This window comes from Natator depressus, chromosome 1, assembly GCF_965152275.1.
Source record: "Natator depressus isolate rNatDep1 chromosome 1, rNatDep2.hap1, whole genome shotgun sequence".
NCBI classification, from domain to species: domain Eukaryota; kingdom Metazoa; phylum Chordata; order Testudines; family Cheloniidae; genus Natator; species Natator depressus.
In genome coordinates this window covers 63,470,062-63,476,061 of record NC_134234.1, presented here as the reverse complement: position 1 = coordinate 63,476,061, position 6,000 = coordinate 63,470,062, and positions in this window count along the sequence as shown.

The following is a 6,000-nucleotide window of genomic DNA, read 5'->3' as shown; positions in this document are numbered from 1 at the left end:
TCCCTCTGGATATATCTACCCGGGAATTAAAAAGCCCAGGCTGGCCTGGGTCAACTGATTTGACCTTGTGGGTCTGAAAAATTGTCGTATAGAGATTTTGGGCTGGAGCTTGAGCTCTGGGACCCTGCGATGGTGGAATAGTCTACCTGCTCTGTAGACTATTACCACAGGGGAGAATCAGAAACTCTTAAATCAGAGTGCAGTTGTATCACTCAAGACTTTTTATTGAGTTCCAAGAAGTCTGAGCCTTTAATTCTGCTATATCTTTCAGGGAGGTTGTCACAGTAAGAAGAATAAGCAAACAATGCTTCCATTCAAAATGTATAAAATTGCTTTACTATTGAATGTATTAAATGTCCCACATCATGCATAAAAAGGATTTGCACCTCTACTTTTCTGCTGTAAACAGTATTTCCATATGTATACAACAAATAGAACAGTTTAAGGCTCTGGGTTCTGTTCAGAATGTGGATGGTAACAATCTGTGCTGCTTAAATATGCATTTTCAGCATTCATAGGGAGACTTGAGTCTTAAATCTCAGTCTTTAACACTGCTGTCGACTGATATGCTCTTGCACAATGATTGATCAAAATAAGAATCATGACAAAAAAAAAGAGCCAATCAGCCCTGATTCCAACTCAGAAGCAAGGCACTACTCTGATTAACAGGAAATTGGAATTCTCCTGAAGACATAAAATGAGCTGAGAACCAAAGCACCAAAACTATGACTTAAGATTCCAAAATACCTCTCATTTCAAGGGACTGCATGCATTTTATTCCCAGAGTCACTTACATTCCACACAAATCTAGTGTCCTCTTACTTCTGTTAGATTATAAAAAGTTATTTACACTAAGGGAAAGATGAATCCCTCATCTTTTAAATGTTTTTCTGTATGAATAAATATTTGGTGCCCCCTCAGTTTGGTTCTTTTAAAAAAGTTAATAGATTAGATAGATAATGATATGGGTTACCAGTAAGCTTCCACTCCCCTTTTCCCACCTATTTTCAAATTCAGTACAGTAAAAAAAAAAACTCAGTTCTGACACTTGTGCTTGCAAATAGCACACAAATAGTTCACTTTCTCCTTTAAATCTGGACCTCTATCACATTTCCCCTCTCAAACTCCTTCACTGTTTGCTTCATGAAAACCATGAATACGATTTGAGGCCTAAGGTCAATGGAAGTTTTGCCAATCAGTTCTGTGGGAGCAGGATTGATCCCTAAGAACCAAATGGTGGGCCCAGTTTTCCAGTGACTTCTGGCTGCTTTGCACCACTCTAGCTGCACCAAGAAGCTGTATCCCAGCTCAAATACTAGCACAGGAGATGGGGCAGGAGGAAAGGTGTGAGGTCAGGATATTGCCACATCCAGCTGATTCCCAGCTTCTGGAATGACTCCTGGGGGCCATTAGCAGCCAGCATAAGATAAAAGAGACTTAAAACTGCACTTACTTTCACCAAGGCCAGCACCCTCCAGCCTCATTACTGGGATGATGGCTGCAAGTCACCTTTGACTCCTCCACATGCTGGACCTGAGCCAAGCACAACTCAGCTAGTCCAGAGAAACCAGGCCAATGGCTGTAGCTGTTCCCCATAGAGTTCCTGAGAATGGTTGCCCATTCATTCTTACTCATTCAATTTGCAGCCCTGTGCATGACAAACAGCTTGCTTACTGTCTGTACTCCAAAGGGGAGGAGAGGGACTTCTTGCTACACACTCACTCTCTTTTCGACCAATCATAATGTGATTTTTTTTTTAAAGTCCGATATCTCAAAACCTGAATAGGCAAGGAACCAGTGTTAGAACCCCTTGGAAAGAGGAGATTCCCAGCTCCTCAGAGAGATTAAATGTTAATTCCCAGCCCTGATGGTTTACAAGCTACTGGATATTACTCCTCTCACTGGTGCAAGACTGCATATTTCCCATCCTGAACCTTGCCTCAATGTCATTCGGAGGGGAAATTCCACATTTTAGAAAATGTAGAGGAAGAGAGAACTTTATTTTTTCATTGATTTTTATTTTATTTTTTTTAAATAGATGGCTCTTTGAAGTTGTTCAGCAGTTTTGAACATCATTAGACTTAGGCCTGATTTACACTTTATTCTTTTTTTTAAACCAGGATTACTATTTCAAACAGGTGTGACTTTTTTTTTTTTTAACTACAATAATTATACCAGTAGAAGAAGCCCTACTGTGGATGCAGTTGCAGTGGTATAAAGATGACTTATACCAGGATATTACAAAGACAAGGTGGGTGAGGTAATCCCTTTTACTGAACCAACTTCTGTGGGTGAGAGAGAGATGCTTTTGAGCTACAGGGAGCTCTTCTTCAGGTCTGGGAAAGGTACTCTCTCACCATCAGAAGTTGGTCCAATAAAATATATTGTCCCACACACCTTGTCTCTTTAATATCCTGGGACCTACATGGCTACACCTATGCTGCATGCTGATACCAGTATAGTTGTTGTTCTTCCTGTCCAAGAATAGCTGTAACAGTATAAAGCACCCTTATACGAGAGCAGATGGAAGGGATCAGGAAGATTAACAACAGCCTCGGGAGAAACTTTGCTGTTTTCTGGATGGGATGATGGACAATACCATGAGGGTGTTGCCCTCCTTTTGAAGAAGGGAGTGGAGCACTCCCTGCTTGAATGGAAATCCATCAGCAATAGATTTATGAGAGCCAGACTGAAAGGGAAACATAACAGTATCACTCTGATTCAGTGCTATGCTCCAACAAATGACAGTGATGAAGAAGTAAAGGACAAATTCTACCTGACACTACAAGCGGAGTTAGAGAGAGTACCATGCCACGACCTAACTCTCGTCATGGGAGACCTGAATGCCAAGGTCGGTAAGGACAACACAAACAACGACAGAGCAATGGGAAGAAATGGGTGTGGCACCATGAATGAAAACAGAGAAAGACTTGTTGATTTCTGGAATATGAATGACGTAGTCATCGGCGGAATCCTATTTGAACATCGTGAAATTCACAAGCTGACATCGTGTTCCCCAAATAGCAGAGATAAGAACCAGGTTGACCATATCATGATCAATGGCAACTGGTGACGCTCACTGACAGATGTGAAAGTGAGAAGGGGTGCAGATGTTGGCAGCGACCACCACCTTGTGACAATCTCCATCAAGCTAAAACTGAGATGTGTGGGTCCATCAAACAAGGGACATAGACGTTATGATATTGACAAGCTAAAGTCCCTTGAAATAGAGGAGCCTTCGTTCTGCAGTTAAAGAACAGGTTTCAAGCACTTGCAGACCTTGACGAAGAGGAGGGGAATGCAGATGGGGAGATCAACAAAAAGTGGGACAAAGTAACAAGTGTTATAGCCCCTTGGTGAGAGGAGATTCCCAGCTCCTCAGTGAGATTAAATATTAATTCCCAGCTTTATAAACAGAGCAGTGAAGCCTGTCTAGGCTACAGACAAAAGAGAAGGAAGGAGTGGATTACACCCAGCACATGGAATGCCACAGAAACCAGATGAGCCCTGAAGAAAAAAGTTTTTAACACAAAATCCCAGAAGCTAAAGGACAGATACCACAAGCAGCATAGGCGCAGACTCCGTGGGTGCTCCGGGGCTGGAGCACCCCCGGGGAAAAATTGGTGGGTGCTCTGCACCCACCAGCAGCTCCCCGACCCGCACCCCCCGCCCCAGCTCACCTCCGCCTCCGCTCCGCCTCCTCCCCTGAGCACGCCACCACATCCTGCTTCTCCCCCTTCCCTCCCAGCGCTTGTGCTGCAAAACAGCTGTTTCGTGTGGCAAGCGCTGGGAGGGGGGAGGAGGAGGAACGCGGCGCGCTCAGGGAAGAGACAGGGCCGGGGCGGGGATTTGGGGATGGGTCCAATAGGGGCAGGGAGGGGGCAGAGTTGGGATGGGGACGGGGGGCTCATGAGCACACGCCAACGAAAGTTGGCGCCTGTGTCGAGCAATATAGCAAGGCACACCGGGAGATCAAACACCTTGTGAGAGCAGACAAACGGCATTATATTGATAATCTGGCAACACAAGCAGAGGCTGCAGCTGCTCGTGGTGAACAAGGAACCGTCTACAAAATGACGCGGCTAATCAGTGGTAAACGGCAGACACCAACAAACACTCTCAGGAACAAACAAGGACACCTACTAACAACCGAAAAAGAACAAGAAATGCACCAGACAGAGCAGTTCAAAGAATTGCTGGACAGGGAGCCACCTAAAGAGGAAGCAAACATCCAGGAAGCAGAAAAAGATCTTTTATCAACACAGACACCCCAGCTAAGGAAGAGATCAGTCAAGCCATCAAATCCTTTAAAAAAATGGGAAAGCTCCTGGCAAGGATAACTTGAATGCAGAATTGTTCAAGGTAAATCCTAAATTAGTAGCATCTATCCTGGCCCCCGCTATTTACATCAGTCTGGGAAAGGGAAAAAGTGCCCGATGAGTGGACCAATGGGGTTATAGTGAAGATACGAGATAAAGAAACTCTGTGATTGTAATAACTGGCATAATATCACACTTTTATCTGTGCCAAGCAAAGTATTGTGTAAGATCGTAGTCCAGCATATATCAGAGGCAGATGGTAGCATTCTCAGAAAAGAGCAAGCCGGTTTTCGGAAAGGGCATGGATGCATAGACCAGATCTTCACTCTACAAAACATAATAGAACAGTGCTTAGAATGGCAATGGCAACTCTACATAAATTTTCAGACTTTGAGAAGGCTTTTGATAGCATTCACAGGACCAGCCTATGGCAGGCTGTGGGCATATGGAATTCCTTTCCGTATAATCAACGTCATCAAAAGCTTCTATTTCAACTTTACATGCAGTGTTGATCACAGTGAGCTCAGTTCTGAAGTCAAAACAGGAGTACATCAGGGTGTGTCATGCCTGCAATCCTCTTCAACATTGCCATCGACGGGGTAATGCGGCGTACAAGAGAAGACCTGCCAAGAGGCATTAAATGGATACTCTTCTCATCCCTTGAAGACCTGGACTTTGCAGATGATGTCACTCTCCTTTCACATACCTAACACCATATACAAGAAAAAACAACTTGACTCAACACATTCAGCCAGCAAATTGGACTGAAAATCAACCGCAATAAGACAGATATCATGACCCTTAATATTGCCTCACCATCACAAGTACAGATAGAGGATCATGTTCTCACCAATGTAGAAACATTCACATAGTTGGGCAGCACTATCAGCCAAGACGGTGGAACAAGCCAGAACATCTGGAACTAAATCAGTAAAGCCAGGAACACCTTCAGGAGCTTAAATACAGTCTGGAAATCATCAAAATACAACACCAAAACCAAATTCAAGATTTATCAGAGCTGCGTACTTTCAGCACTACTTTATAGTGGAGAATGCTGGGGAATGAGGAAGTATGACATGTCCAAACTGTCTTCATTCCATACAACCTGCCTCAGAAAAAGCCTCTGTCTCTTTTGGCCCAGAACACTCTCAAACCAAGACCTATTGACACAGTGCAGCCAAGAGGCTCTGAGCACCTTCATTGCCAGGAGGCGTCGGAGATGGATCCGCCATGCGCTTCTGATGGAAACTGATTCCATCACCAGAGTAGCAATAAGATGGACACCTGAAGGCAAGTGAAAATGAAGCTGCCCGAAAACAACATGGCGAAGAGCTGTGGAAGCTGAGCTGAAAAACCTGGGGCACAGCTGGGGAACCATTGAAAGACTTGCCAGAAACAGACAGGAGTGGAGGAGCTTCATCACTGCCCTAAACGCCAGAGGCGCAATAGGAACACGATGATGATACTAGATGATGATCCCTTACTACCAGTTGTACCACTTGAACTGTACCAGTGCAGTTAAAGTGATATAGCTTCCTTGTGTGAACAAATCCTTACTTCTTGGAAAGATGGATTAGTGGCTAGAGCAGATCAGCTACAGCAGGGGACCTGTAACACACATTCACCATGAGTTACACGTACATACACAAATGTGGCTTGTATGGTTCTTTAGGATCTTTCT